Consider the following 16,124-nt stretch of genomic DNA (forward strand, 5'->3'; position numbering starts at 1 on the left):
GGTGTGTGTGTGTGTGTGCGTGTGTGTGTGCGCGCGCGCACACGCAGACTGGATGGGTATGCATGTGCGTGTGTGTGTGTGTGTGTGTGTGTGTGTGTGTGTGTGTGTGGGCGTGTGCACACATGCTGTGGTGCGTGCACACCAAGTACGCAGGCATCTTTGACTAGATGATTACTTCCTGCTCCTGCATCCTTGGAGATGCTCAGAAGACCTCCAGACACATTCCTAAGCTGCCCTGTGCTGAAGCCTGTTGCTCCAGAGCCCCTGGGCCAGTCACCAAGTGCAGAGCCCAGCTGGGCTTCTCTGATTCTGCAGACTGGAGCCGGCTTTTAAGTGGGTTTTACTTTTATGGAAAATGACAAAACAAAACTTGGAGATCAAGGTGTGTCATATCCCTAGTCACACACAGAAGGGCCTGAATACCATGCACTGGGACACCAGAGTGGAATAATAGAAAAAGAGATGAAAAATTCATTCTGTTGCACCAACTTCGCCTGGAGGCAGCAGGGGATGAATCCCTTGCACAGGAGGGAGAGTCGAGAGGGGGAGTGTGTGGTAAGAGTGAGAGTCACAGAGGAGGAGGAAGGGCGGAGGACCACCTGAAGGTGGGAGAAGAGAGGAGAAAGGAGAGGGAGTGGTGAAAGGGAGGGGAGGGGGGAGATGGAGGAGGGAACAGGACCAGGAGAGAGTGATGAGCAGAGGGTGGGTGTGAGCTGGTCACTGGCAGCCTGAGTGTGGAGTCCCCCGCTCAGTACCCAGCAGCTCCCACCATCACGCTCAGCAGGGCCCTGTGGGTGCCCATGGGAAATGACAAGGACAGAACCTCACCTGTTTTCCATGCAAGCAGGTGTGCACATGGCCCAGCTGGCTGCAGCCTGGCAGAAGGGAGGGTGAGGGCAGAAGGACCCAGTGGTGGGGTGGCACCGGGTTCCTTCTCTTACCCGTTGGCCTGTAGCGACAGTTTCCCGTGTTTTCACCTCATCACGACTGCTCCTGATGGCTGGCCTCCGTCTCTCCCAGCCCCCAGCCCTTTCTGCAGGATGAAAGCCTCTTTATCCTTGGCAGGGGCAGAGCCAGCAGGAAGTGAGCAGAGGACAGACGTCACTGTGCTGGCTGCCACTCTGTAATGGACATTTCACATGGTGTTCACGCAACGCTCATAAAAGTGCTCACCACAGAGGGGCTTCCCCTGCTGACGGGGACATCCTCCTGGGGGAGGGCTGGCTAGATCTGTGCCTGGGGCACTTGACCCCGCTTCGTGCCAATCACGGGCAGACATACTCTTACCAAGTCCCTTCTGCTGTTCACACCACGCCCTGGACGAGACATTACTGCTGCCTGTCATTTTAAAGAGAAAGGACTGAAGTGTCAAGAGTTGGACTGATCTGACCATGGTCCTCAGGTAAGCAGAGATGGAGCAGGTGTGAGAGATTGTCCAGCATTCTGACCATTCTGCTACCTTGGTTTTAAATCCTCAGGGTTTTTCCATTTGTTCTCCTTCCTCCACGCTTCTCATGGAGTCCCTCAGACAGGACCAAGATGGGGCACCTGGTCCCTCAGTCCTCAGCTCCCAGCACAGAGCCACAGGCTGGAATGGGTGGTGGGTGGGGCAGAGGCTCAGAGCACAGAAGATGAGAGCCCTGACAGTGGCTCAGTGGGAGCTGCCACTAGTTCTGGGCCGAGCCCTGGCTGCAGCTCGGTTCATCCTAGTCCTAGTCCTGGGCAGAGCCCCTTTGTTCGTCCTACTCCCAGTCCTGGGCAGAGCCCCGGCTGCGGCTCACCTCGTCCTGAGCACAGTTGTGGGAGGCAGCTGTTGCTCTCTAATTGATCAAGGTCTCACCTGTGGGGCCCCCAGTAGAAGTGGAGGAGGACGCAGCCACGGAGGGTCAGGGAGGGCTTTGTGGAGGTGATGTTGAGCTGGTAAAGAGAGCTAGCCAGGTGAAGAAAGGAGGCGGGAGCTCAGAGGGGGATTGGTCACGGTGAAAGTTCAGAGGCTGACCCTGTAAGGTGTCTGTGGGCAACCCCAACACACTCGATTGCCACCATTCCACAAGCAGGTCAGGATGCTGGGACTTGAAGGTGATGGCGCTGGTAGTGGACTTGTCACAGAGGGTGAAGGCAATGGAGAGTTTGGGGAAGGAGTCGATGATGGGGTAAGTAGGGTTCTAGAAGGGTCCATGTGACAGCTACGTGTGGTCATTGATCTCCATCTCTGGACCCACGGATCTTGAAGAGACCAGTCAGGAGCTGTAGCCATGACTGGCCAGAGACGACGAGTTCTAAGCCAGGACAAAGAACAAGGAGGGCAGATCTAGGGTGATTTAGGGGAGAGGAATCACGGGGCCTCTGCTTGAGAGTAAGGCAGACATCCAGGGTGACACCAGGTCCTGGGTGGCTGGAAGCACCACTCACAGAGATGGTGACACAAGAAGAGGAGCCTGTGGTGTTAAGTTTTCTTGATACAGTGATCCTGGGGACCTGTTGGGACACCTTGTGAGCAGGTGGACACTTGAGGAGGCAGGTCTGGATTCGAGGCATAGATTTGAGGGTCACCAACATAGGACCTACACTTGGACCCACCATTGATACGCTTGGTACCAGCAGTCAGGAGATCAGGAGACGTGTTGCATCGGGAGAAGTCTGCAGTCAGGGAGCTCTATGAATTATTAAGGAACAATAGTGTCAGTCTGAGGTTGAAGGTGCACCTGATTTAGGCCATGGTCTTTGCAATCATTGCCTTGCAGCTGAGAGCTGGAGAATAATGATGACAGGAGAAGAATTGGAGCCTTTGAGTTGTGGTGCTAGAGAAGAGCACTGAACACCCCATGTGCAAAAAGAATAAACAGGTAAAACAAAACAAAACAATTTTTTTTAAAAAAAGAATAAACAGGTACGTCTTGGAGAAGGTGCAGCCAGAGTGCTCCTTGGAGGCAAAGCTGATGAAGCTTCGTCTCACATACTTTGGACGTGTTGCTAGCACAGACTATTCCTTGGAAAGGGACATCATGTTTGGGAAGGTAGAGTGATGGCAGAAGAGAGGAAGACCCTCAAACACAGTGACTGCAGCAGTGGCCTTGAGGATGTGGGAGATTGTGAGGATGGCACAGGACAGGACGGGGTTCAGATCTGTTGTTTATTGGGTCGCTATGAGTCGTACTCAACTCAATGGCCCTATCAACAAGAGCAGCAGGGTAGGATGGTGATTGTCACCATGAGGCGTCCAGGAGATTGGAGAGAGGAAGAGGAGAAAAGGCTGACGGTGGGACTGCCGACAGCACCGACTTCTGAGCTGTCTGTGGGGAAGTAGAGTCGACAAGGGTCAGCGGAGGAGCAGTGGAGCAGAATGGAAGGGAGTATGGGTAGAGGCAAGGGCATGGATGGGGTTCCAAGCGGCCAACAGCATCGGAAGTGCAGGGAAGTGAGTGGGGCAGAGTCAGGTTTCCATGGTGGAGGGTGGGATGGATGGAAGTCAATATATGAATAGGCTGGAGCTGGAAGTGGCCTCTGGTCAAGAAGGGATGTTACAGAAAGGGCAAGATTTGGCTACAGATTGTGAAATGCAGGGTGGCTAAAAGAGGGGGACGCACAGAGGCTCGGATAAGGAGCATGTGTGAGGAGGCGGCCTCATCTCCAGGGGCAGAGGGAGAGCAGCAAGGACAGGGGTCGATGGAGGCACGTTCACAGGCGGGGGAAGGTCTGGAAGTTGAAGTTGTTTGTATTTGCCTGTCTCATTTCCCACACGCACATACAGTGGACGCCAACTTCGCTGGGAAGAAAAGGGTCAGATAGTGGTTTCAATACTTGAGGAAGCGGAGGTTTGACTAAGGAGCCTAGAGAGGGAACCTCCATGAGAAGTAAAATAAGATGACATTACTGACCGTATTAGACTTTATTAGGGTGCAATTACCCAAATTATATAAAACTTAGTGCCTTAAAAATAACCAACTTTAGTTATCTCAACTGATTTCCAATAGCTAGGACTCCAGCAATGGCAGACTGATGTCATTCTGCCTTAAAGATTCTCAGCAGCTTGCAGGCACGAGGATGGTCAGCGCTGCATTCATCAGAAGGTTTGACTGGAGCTGAAAGATCTGCTTCTAAGATGCTTATTCACACATGCAAAACATTATCCAGGAGGCTGGGCTCTATGAGGAGAACTGTGGCATCAGGATTGGAGGAAGACTCAACAATCTGCATTATGCAGATGACACAACCCTGCTTGCTGAAACTGAGGAGGACCTGAAGCACTTGCTGCAGTAGGTCAAGGACTGCAGCCTCCAATATGGATTGAAGCTCAACATCAAGAAGACAAAGATTCTCACCACTGGGCCAATTGGCAGTGGATGGTGAAGGGATTGAGATTGTTGACAGCTTCAGTTTGCTTGGCTCCACAATCAACACTCTTGGTATCAGCAGCCAGGAAATTAAAAGATGAATTGCATTGGGAAAGTCTGCTGTCAGAGACCTCTCCAAAGTACTGAAGAGCAACGATGTCAGTCTGGAGACTAAGGTGCACCGAATACAGGCCATGGTCTTTGCAATTACTTGCTATGCATCAGAGTGCTGGACAATGGCTAGGGATGATAGGAGGAGAGTTGATGACTTTGAGCTGTGGTTCTGGAGAAAAGTACTGAACATACCATGGACTGCTATAGAACAAATAAGTTCATCCTGGAGAGAGTGAAGCCAGGCTGGTTACTCCTTGGAGGCAAGGATTCTGAAGCATCATCTGACATACTTTGGACATGTTACAAGGAGGGATCAGTCCCTGGAGAAGGACATCATGCTTGGGAGGGTGGGGGAACAGTGCAGGAAAGGAAGACCCTCGATGAGCTGGATTGATTCAGTCACTGGGGTAATAGAGATAGGTTTCTTGGAGACAATAACATTGACAAGAGATAGAGCAGTTTTTAGGGCTGTTCTATATAGGGTCACTCTGAGTTGCAGGAGACTTGATGGCACATAACAACAACAGCAACAATTGGGTGGAGGTGTTGTCAGCCTTTGCATGTCTCCAAAGGACTGCTTGACTGTTTTTTTTTAAAACTTGTAATTTGCTTTATTGTGATATTTATTACAGTAGTCTGGAACCAAACCCACCATTTCTCCCAGATATGCTGTGTGTGTGTTCTTGCTAGGCAGATGGATTCCCTGGAGTGGGGCTGGGGTGGAAAGAGAGAGACGAAGGAGCAACAGGCGGGAAAGGAGCTGGAGGAGAAAGACAAAGAAGAGGAGGAAGCTGTGATCTTTGGAAATATTACAACACTACTACTGTGTGTGTTCATTGCTGCTGTTACGTGCGGTTGAGTAGGAACCAACTCATGGCTGGCCCTCCAGCGGGTTTCCTGAGGCTGTGAAAACACTAGTGGAGATTCTTCTTCTCCTCCAGCTTATGAATTATACGCAGATTATTAATCTAGTCCACACTCAAGGTGGGAGGAGAGGAGACTTCATGTTTTGAGGACTGTATTTACGTGTCTTCCTTGCACAGGGGTCATGCTAATCTTCTCTATTTTGTTCCAATTTTAGTGTATATGCTGCCAAAGCGAGCACTTGAGGTTCGTATTTAAAAGACAAGTCCTCGTGGCACTCTGCTCTGAACGGCAGAGTTTGCTGTTTAAACCCACTGGTCGCTTTGTTGGAGAAGGATGGAGATGTGGCAGTATACTTCTGTAAAGATGTACAGATTTAGAACCCTGTGGGGCAGTCCTCCATAGATGCAGTGACTCCACAGCAGAGGGTTTGGGGGTGTTGTCAACAGATCCATGTGTGGACATATTTGAGAACCCCCCTGTGAGTGTAGCACATGAGTGTAGAGGTGGCAGTCTGTTCAGCCAGCACCAGCCACCTGGGGAGAAGGGGGCGGAGCATGCAAGGAGTCTAGGACTGAGGACGAACAGGTCTGTCTTAGAGGACCTGCAGCCAGGATGGTCCTCAGAGGTGAGGGTGGACAAACCTCAGGCTTGTTGTCAGGAGAAGCCTGGCCCTGGAGAAGGACTCACACTTGGTGAAGTAGAGTCAGTGGAAAGGCTGTCCGTGAGAGGGATTGATGCAGGGGGTTAAGCACAGCAGTAATCTTAAACAAGACACAGGACTGGGTAACGTTCTGTTTTGTTGTACAAAGGCTTCCTAGTAGGAAACAGCTCAACAGCACCTAATAAAACAACATGATTTATATATTAGCCCTGACAGCATAGCTACATGAGTTAAGTCCTCAGCTATTAACTAGAAGGTCTGGGTTCAAATCCACATAGAAGCTTCATGGGAGAAAGAACAATTCCCTTGATTATATGCAAGTTAAAGATTTCAATTAAGGTCTCAGCTGAGGGGAGGAGGTGTGTTTATTCTTCTCTACATGCTTGAACATTTGAGCTGTGGGAGGATTTCAAGAATATCATCCATGAAGAACGCAAACGGTCATTACAAAGACAGAAGAGGAAGAAAAGACCAAGATGTGTGTCAGAAGAGACTCTAAATATTGCACTAGAGAACCAAGAAGTCAAAACAAAGGGAAGAAATCAAGAAGTTATGGAGCCGAACAGAAGATTTCAAAGCACAGCTTGTGGAAGACAAAGCAAAGTATGAAATGTGCAAAGAGCTGGAGTCAGAAAATCAAAAGGGATGAACTTGTTCTGCATTTCTTAAGCTGAAGAAACTGAAGAACAAGGTTAAGCCTTCAGTTGCAGTACTTAAGGATGTGATGGGCAGACTGTTGAATGACCCAGAAAGCGTTAAAAGAAGATGGAAGTGGTACACTGAGTCACTGTACACAAAAGAATTAGCTGACACAGAAGACTTTAATAAAACATCACATGATCACGAGGTGTTGGTGATGAAGGAGGATGTTCAAGCTGTCCTGAAGGAATTGATGGAAAACCAATTGACATATTTAAACAAATGGATGCAGCCCAGGATGTGCTCACCAAGTTTTGCCAAGAGATCTGGAGGACAGCTACCTGGTCAACCGCCTGGAAGAGATGACTATTCCCATTCCAAAAAAGGGTGATCCGTCTGAGTGTGGAAATTATCAAACAATACCACTAGTATCACATGCAAGCAAGATCCTACAGAAGATTATCCAGAAACAACTGGAACAGCACATCAGCAGAAATATAAGCTGGGTTTAGAAGAGGCCATGTTACTGGGGACAATATATCCAATAATAGATGGATCTTAGCTGAAAACAGAGAGTAACAGAGAAATGTCTATGTGTGTTTCATTGACCGTGAAAAGGCATTTGGCTGTGTGGAATAAAAAAAAACACATTGTAACTAACCTTGAGAACAACCGGAATCCCAGAACACTTAATTATGCTCATGTGAAACCTATACTCAGGCCAGGAAGCAGTGTTCAGGACAGAGCAAGGAAACACTGCGTGGTTCAAAATCAGGAAAGGGATGCATACCTTTTCAATCTGTTTGCAAACATCATTTTTTTTATGGTGAGAAAAATTTGTATTTAAAATTAGCCAGCTGGACTCAGTTTAGATGATCCCAATTTTATTGGCAACATCCAAAGCTTCATAGTCAGAAGCAAATCAAGCACAGGCCTTCTTCTCTCCATCAGGCCTAAAAAATTGACCTTGGCCACATCAATGTCATAGAGCTTCTTTACAGTTTGTTTGATTTGGTGCTTGTTGGCCTTGACATCCACAATGAACACAAGTGTGTTGTTATCTTCTTGATGATGGCATAGTGGTCAAGCTTGTTTCTCCTGGGGGTGCTCTTCGGGGGGTGTTTGGGCTGCCTTCGGAGTCTCAGCGTCTTAGGCTGCCGGAAGTTGGATGACGTGCAGATCTTCTTCTTTTTTTTCTGTGGATGCCCTTCAGGACGCCTTCTTGACCTTTAATGCCTTTGCTTTAGCTTCAGTTTTGGGAGGGGCAGGGGCTTCCTTCTTTGCTTTTGGCACCATCTTCGTAAAAGCCAAACAGATCACTCTTGAGGCTGGATTTTTTGAGGAGGAATGTGGTATCAAGAATGGAGTAAGACTTATCAATAACTTGCATTATGCATATGACATAACCTTGCTACCTTGCTTGCTGAGGTGTTTGCTGCAGAGGGTCTAGGACTACAGTCTTCAATATGGATTGAAGCTCAACATCAAGAGAACAGATTCTCACCACTGGGCCGATTGGCAGCATCATGATGGATGGAGATTGAGATTATGAACAGCTTCAGCTTTCTTGGTTCCACTGTCAACACTCTTGGTACCAGCAGTCAGGAAATAAAAAAGAAACAAATAGCATTGGGAAAATCTGCTGTCAGGGACCTCTACAGAGACTTGAAAAGCAACAATGTCAGTTTAAAGACTAAGGTGCAACTGATCTTTGCAATTACTTGTTATCCATCAGCGAGTTGGACAGTGACTGAGGATGATAGAACACTGAGGATGTTCTGGAGAGGGGGAAATCAAGTTGTTTATTCAAGGCAAGGTTTTGAAGCTCCACCTCACAGCCTTTGCACATGTGGCCAGGAAGGGCCAGTCCTTGGAGAAGGACATCATGCTTGGGAGGATAAAGGGACAGCACAGGAGAGGAAGACCCTGGATGAGATGAATTGACTTAGTGACTGGGGTGATGGGGGTAGATTGCTCAGGACACGGCGGGTCCAGAGCTATTGTCCATCACTATGGATCGGAGTCCACTCAACGGCACATAACAGCAATAGCATGTGCTTGGATGGGCTCTCGTGACCGGCTGTACTGCAATCCTGAAGGCAGGTAGTTTGAATCCACTAGCTGCTCCACAGGAGAAAGATGGGCAATCTCCTCCCATGTGATAAACTCCCTCTGAAAACCCGCTGGAGTGTTAGCTATGGGCTGGTTCTGACTCAAAAGCACACAACAACAACAAACCCTTGAGCAAATGTAAAGCCTATCATTCGGGGACTCCGTGGCCCTCACAGTCTTGGAGACCCTATACAGAAATCCTGCTTTATCATGTACCACTGCCCTGGTTCAGAATCAATGTGATGGAACATAATAACATCACATGGGTTATGGAAGTTGTTGTTGCTGTTGGGTGCCATCGAGTATGGCCCATATCGACCCTGTGAACAATAGATCTGAACCTTGTCCTGTCCTGTGACATCTCTGACACATGTGAGCCCTTCGCTGCAGTCACTGTGTCAACCATCTGGTTAAGGGTCTTCCTCTCTTCTGTCGACCCTCCCCCCTCCAAGCATGATGTCCCTTCCCGAGGAATAGCCTCTCCTAGCAACATTCCTAAAGTAGGCCAAGCCTCATTGACCCTTGCCTCCAAGGAGCACTCTGGCTGCACTTTCTCCAAGACATGTCTGTTTGTTCTTTGGCTGTCTGTCGGGTATCCAGGGCTCTTCTCCAGCACCACAACTCAAAGGCATCAGTTCAGCATGGTGGCTGCTAACTGAAAGGCTAGCAGGTCGAACCCACCCAGGGAGACACCTGGTAGGTGATCTGCTTTGAAAAAAATCATGCACTGAAACCCTCACAGAGCGCAGCACCCTCTCAGACATGCGGGATTGCTGTGAGTAACTGGACAGCAGCTGTGCGGGGGTGGGGTGGGGGTTGGGGGCAGGCCCATGGAGACGAGAGCAGGTCCTGAGAAGAGCTCGGTGTTTCCACGTGGTCTCCACACAAGGAGGTGTGGACAGCCAGTTTCCAACAGGGCAGGATCACGAGGCCCAGTGAGGAGAGGTTTCCAGGGACATCAAGAGAAATGTTGTCATCCCGAGGGCATCAGAGCCACATTCAGCGAGCACCTTTGGTTAGAAGTTTAACTCCTTTAGAGATTGGCCACACCGGGGATTTGTAGAAGAGTCACATGATCAGAGTGGTGGTGAGGGTCCTCCTGTGAACATCTATAAAGACCTGCTTCCTGCTTTTGTTATTGTTGCCCTGGCCCCAACCAGCTGTTCCTAATCACCTGTTACCTACCAGGGAGGCCTCACTCAGGGTCAGCTGTTCCTGCCTAGGACCCTTGCTCCTGCTGGGAACTCCTGGTCTTATTGGGGACCCCTGCTCCTGTCGGGGACCCCTGCATGCTGACACCAACCAGGTACTCTTCTCTTGGTTGACACACCCTGCCTAGTCTTCCACTGCCTGCCAGTTCCACCCCGGTGACCCTGCCCTCCGTGACCTCTTTGGTGAAGTCTCAAGAAAAACTGGCTGTTCTGTGTCCGATTACAGCCTCTTCTCTGGATCTAGGCAGGCTTCTACCAGCTCATGGGGAGAACATACCCACCCTTCTCAGTGGGACACTGGAGTGAAATCTTCAGTTTGGACGTAATCGAGGATGCTGTTCTTTGGGAAATCCTTTTGGGCTCCAGAGAAGCAGGAGAAAACCTACAATCTTTTCCCTACAGTGGGGCCCAAAGGCTCTGAGAGCTGGTGAGTGCCTTGCAGACAAGAGATGCAGTTTCTTCACTGGGTTTTTTAAATCTACTTCGTAGAGGGCCCTTTGGGATCTGTGCTTATTGAAATGGTCAGTGGGCAGGAGGCTAACGGGCCCAGTTCTGAGGAGGGGTTAGAAGCATGGGGATTGCAAGGAGCAATGGGACGACTGCTTCCACCTGTGGTCCTGCTGAAGAAGGAGCTGCGATGCCGGAGAGCTGCAGATGCTTAAAGGAGTGAGGGGGTAACTTTGGTAAGACTCAAAAAGTCCCCAAATCTTCAATCCTTAGCCCTCTCCCCTTTGGCCCTCCAGGGCCCCTGACTCCGCTCTTTCAGATGAGAAGGGAGGAAAAAGGGATCCAAGATGAACGAACTGAAAGGGTAAAATTGGAATTCCTTTCTCTGAAATTAGTCACTGTTTTGTTTTCGAATAAAGGGTTTGTTTTTTGTTTTTTTTAAAATTTGCCCTTACCTGCACAATCAGGTGTGCTGGTCTTGGGAAGCAGAAGAGTTGAGAGGATGGGGTGGAGTTGAGTCTTTACAAGGTTTAATTTCCCACCTGGGTTGTTGGCTTCCAGTTTCTCCTTCTTGTCTCTTCCTCTTCCCACACTTCTCTGTCTTGATAGTTTTGTTGAATGGAAACACCTTAGAGACCATGACATTCACTTCTTGTAACTGTAAAGTTCAATGACATTCATTTAATGAATAGATTTGTTACCATTACCACAATCTATTATTAGCATCTTGCTATCACTTCCAACAAGATCTCATTGTGCCCACTTCGCACCCCACCCCAAGCCCCGGACAATCCCAGGTCTGCTTCTTATCTCTTTAAGTGTGCCTTTCTGGACATTTCATATAAAGACAATCATATTTATGTAGTCTTTTGCAGTTGGCTTATTTCACTTACGATAATGGGTTTTCCCCCCTGAATTCTATTTATTTCTTGTTGCTGAGACTATGCTCAGCTAAATGTACACCAGTAATTTCTACCTTTACAACTTAGTGGCATTGATTATATGCTTTATGTTGTTCTAATCCTCCTCTGAGTTGTCCACGTCTCACTAACTCACTAATGTTCTGATCTCATCTTTTCAAATACCTGTTATCATTGTGATCCCATGTGGATTGTTTTTCTAAAGAAAAAAAGCATAATGCTCAAGGCAGATATTTCTATTAAGAGAAATTATGCATTATAAGCAGAAGTGGCATCCACTTCCTAAGCAACATGCCTTTGGAAACTATGAACTTTGATGAATGACGATAAGTAGAGGGGCTTCAGACCTTTTGTTCATAGGGTCATGAGCCATGCTCAACTCCATGGCAATCGATAACAACAACAGCAGCAACATGCTTTGGTTTTAAGAAGACTTCAGAGGACGTTTTTGGCTCAAGATGTAAAGAGTATGTCAGGGCAATAGTTTCAAAGTTTCATCCAGCTTTCATGGCTACAGAGAGTCTGGAGTCCATGAAAATCTGAAATTCTGTTCTGCATATCCCCCCTTTAAATCAGAATTCTTCTGCGGAACTCTTTTTACTTTAACTTTTTATCAACTGTGATATCTAGGAACTATCCAGTTCTTTTGGTCTAATGGCAAAGGAAGTAGTTGTACCTGGAGCCAGTTTTTCCATATTCTTCTATTTTTAACTCTCTTTCTCTTCTATTGCTTTGGGTGCATAGAGGCCAATGTTTGGCCTTTGGATGGCTGCTGGTAAGCTTGTAAGATCCCAGGTACCACACATGTTCTAGGAGGTAGAACACAGTCATGGACCATGTGATTTGGTCAGTTAACTAGGAGGTTCCATGAAACCATGGCCTTGAACGCTAAACCAAAGAACCAAATCACATGAGGTTTTACCCTTTCATAAACAACCTTGGTATCTACTCTTTGCTGTTGTAAATATATCACACACTTTTTGTCAATTCAGTTTCTGAATTGATCTTATTGATCTTGTCAGATGCCATCGTGCTGACTACGATTAATAGCAACTCTATGCACAACAAATTTAACTCTTCATAACCTGAGTACCTCATGGTCTGTCGTGTAAAGTTCATTGTGGAAGTCACTGTCAGAACACCTCACGGAGGGGCTTCCTCTCTCTTCCTGACCCTCTACCATTCCCAGAAGAATGTCTTTCTCCAAGGGCTGGTTCCTCTTGAAAATATGCCCAAAATAAGTCAGATGAAGTTTCACCCTCCTTGCCTCTAAGGAGCACTGTAGTTGCACTTTCTGAAGATAGATTCGTTTCTTCTCTTGGTGGTCTGTGGGATATTCAGTGATCTTCAATACCATGATTCAAAGGCATTGTTTCCTCTATCATCCTTATTCCTTGTCCAAATTTCAGGTGCATAGGAAGCAGTTGGAGAGACCATGGCTGGGACTGGCACACCTTGGCCTTTAGACGAATATCCTTGCTTTTTAGCCTGTTTGGGGAACAGCAGATTTTCCCATTGCAATACATCTTTTACTTTCTTGACAGCTGGCACCAGGGGTGTTGATTGTGGATCCAAGTAAAATGAAATAGTTGACAACTTCAATATTTTCTCCACATATCATAATGTCTTTTATTCCAGTGGTGAGGATTTTTGTTTTCTTGTTGTTGAGATGTAACCTTGTTATTGAAAATCATCTTTGATCTTCTGAAGCAAGTTTCAGGTTTTCCTCACTTTCTGAAAACAAGGTTGTATCATCTGCATAATCCAATCTGCCTTAAAACCTGATGCCACATTCTTTTACATAGAGTCTAGCTTCTTGAATGATTTGCTTAGCGTACAGGTTAATAGGTATAGAGAAAGAATACAGCCTTGACCTCTTTTCTGATTTTTTTTTAATTACTTTTAATGGAAGTTTACAGAGATTTAGGATTACCATTCATTCATTGTTGCACTTATATTACTGCCCACTCCTCCCCCAATTCTCTCTTCTCTTTGAAAAGTAAAAGAAAAATTCTTTCATTGTTTTACAATCCATCCCCCCAAGTCCTCTCCACAGTGCAGCCTTCGTTCTGGACTCCTCTCATGACAATAATACCCAATCATATATCCCTTTTAAACAGTTCTGTCCTTCAACTGTTTCAGTGCAGTATATATTATATATCCCTTCTTTCCCAACCCTGATGTCAGTCCCGTTCTACAACAGTGACACTATGCGGTATTTGTCCTTTTGTGACTGAGATATTTCACTCAGCATAATGTCCTCCAGGGTCACCCATTTTGCCTAATATTTCATTAATTTCTTGTTTTTCAGTGCAGCATAGTATTCCATTGTGTGAATACACCAGAGTTTCTCTATCCATTCGTTTGTTGATGGGCACTTGGGTTGTTTCCAACTCTTTACTATTGTGAACAAAGCTGCAATAAACATGGGTGTGCATATATCTGCTTGGGTGGCAGTTACGGTTTCTTTAGGGTAAATTCCCAGGAGTGGACTTGCTAGATCAAATGGCATTTCTATTTGGAACTTTTTGAGAAAGCGCCATACTGCCTTCCATAATGGTTGCACCATTTTATACTCCCACCAACAGTGAATAAGGGTTCCAGTTTCTCCACAACCTCGCCAGCATTTGGTGTGTGCTGTTCTGTTAAATTTTGCTATTCTTACTGGGGTGAGATTTGCATCTCTCTTAGAGCTAGGGATTTTGAACATTTCCTCATGTGTTTGTTGGCCATCTGAATGTCTTCTTTGGTGAAGTGTCTGTTCTTATCCTGTGCCCATTTTCCAATTGGGTTACTTGCATCTTGTTGTGGTGCATCTTTTCTGATTTTAAACCATGTGGTGTTCCCTTGTTCTGCTTGGACAGCTTCTTGGTCTATACGACTTCCCAGAGAAGTTTGGGAGCAACCATCTCGCTCATTCTTGTAGCTAAGCACAGGATTGCTCTCATTGTCTCCCTTGTAATGCTCTGTGGTTGCCTTTTGAAGTTGCCAGTACCAGCACATTTCCTGCAGATCTCCACTCCTTCCCTGGAGCGATATAGTTTTCACATGAGTATGATTAGGTGTTCTGGAATTCTCATTCCTAGTGTTAGGTTTTAGCCATAATTTGTTATGACCCACAGAGTCAAGTGTCTTTACATAACGATAAAACACAAGTAAACATCTTTCTGGTATTTTCTGCTTTCAACCAAGATCTGCCTGACATCAGCAATGATATCCCTTGTTCCATAATATCTTTTAAATCCAGCTTGAATTTCTGGCAATTCCCTATCTGTGTACTGTTCCGGCCATTTTTAAACAATTTTCAGCAAAATTTTACTGGCATGTGAAATTAATGACATTGCTTGATAATACCCACATTCTGTTTGATGACATGTTGGATCACTTTTTTTGGGAATGGGAACAAATGTGGATCTGTTCCAGTCAGTTCACCAGGTAGTTGTCTCACATAGTTGTTGATAGTGGCTCGCGAGCATGTCCTGCATTGCGTCTGTTTCCTGAAGCAGCTCAGTTGGTCTTCCATCAGTTCCTGGGACTTTATTTTGTGCCAATGCCTTCAGTGCAGTGTAGACGTCTTCTTTTAGGAATGTTGATTCTTGATCATATATTACTTCCTGAAACAGCTTAGTGCCAAACACTTCTATTTGGTGCAGTGACTTTGTGTATTCCTTCCATCTTTTTTTTTTTGTTTTTAATTTTTATGAAATTGTATTTTATATTGGCTTGCATACAAAATTCACATACACTGTGTTTCACCCTTTTCTTAATTCACATTGTGTTTCATATTATCATCCTCTTATATTGTGTTTTATAGATGAATCCCCTCTGAATTATGCCCACTATTACCCTGTCTTTTCAGGTCCCTGCTGATCCTTCCCGTTTCCTTTATCTTCTCCTTCCTCGTCTCAAATTCTGCCACCCTGTGATTTCCTCCATGCCTATCCTCACCCCTCTACTCCCACCCCTTCTCCCCTTGGACCCGCATACATGTTTTACTAATTATCCTTCTATTTTTTATAATAATGGTCTTATATAGTATTTTTGGAAGGAGGAGTGCCATCCACTTCTGTAATAGCTTGCCTCCGGAAACCCTATGAACCTGGAGAGAGGAAGAAAGGCACCCAAGCGTTGAGGACTCTCTTTCATAGGGTCGCTATGAGTCGCCTGCGACTCAGTGGCACTTAACAACAACAATACAATATTTATCCTTATGAGACTGAGTTAGTTCCCTCAGTATAATGTTCTCCAATCTTTCCAAAGTTATATAGTGTTTTTCAAAATTGTTGCTTCTGAGTGTTTCATAGTATTCCATTGTGTGAATGTACCACAATTTCTTAATCCATTCAATAGAGGTTGGACATGTAGGCTGTTTTCATGTTCTTGTGGTTGTCAATAGTGCTGTTATTCCTGCCATATTCTTTTTGTGCTTCCTGCATTATTCAATATTTTGCTTGAATAATCTTTCATTATTGCAACTTGAAGCTTGAATTTGTTCTTCAGTTCTTTCAGCTTGAGAAATGTTGAGCGTGTTCTTCCCTTTTTGTTTTCTAAATTCAGCTCTTCCAATATTAATTGGCGAAAAACAAGGCTCCAGGAGTTGATGGAATACCAACTGAGATATTTCAACAAACAGACGTTTCCCTGGATGTGCTCACCAAGTTGTACCAAGAAATCTGAAGGACAGCCACCTGGCCAACTGACTTGAAGAGATCTATATTTATCCCCATTACGAAGACAAGTGACATGACAGAGTGTGGAAATTATCAAGCAATATCATTAATATGACACACAAGCAAGGTTCTGCTGATAATTACGCAAA

The sequence above is a fragment of the Elephantulus edwardii genome, unplaced genomic scaffold (genome assembly GCF_000299155.1).
Source record: "Elephantulus edwardii isolate Elephantulus edwardi_28Jun2011 unplaced genomic scaffold, EleEdw1.0 scaffold00002, whole genome shotgun sequence".
NCBI classification, from domain to species: domain Eukaryota; kingdom Metazoa; phylum Chordata; class Mammalia; order Macroscelidea; family Macroscelididae; genus Elephantulus; species Elephantulus edwardii.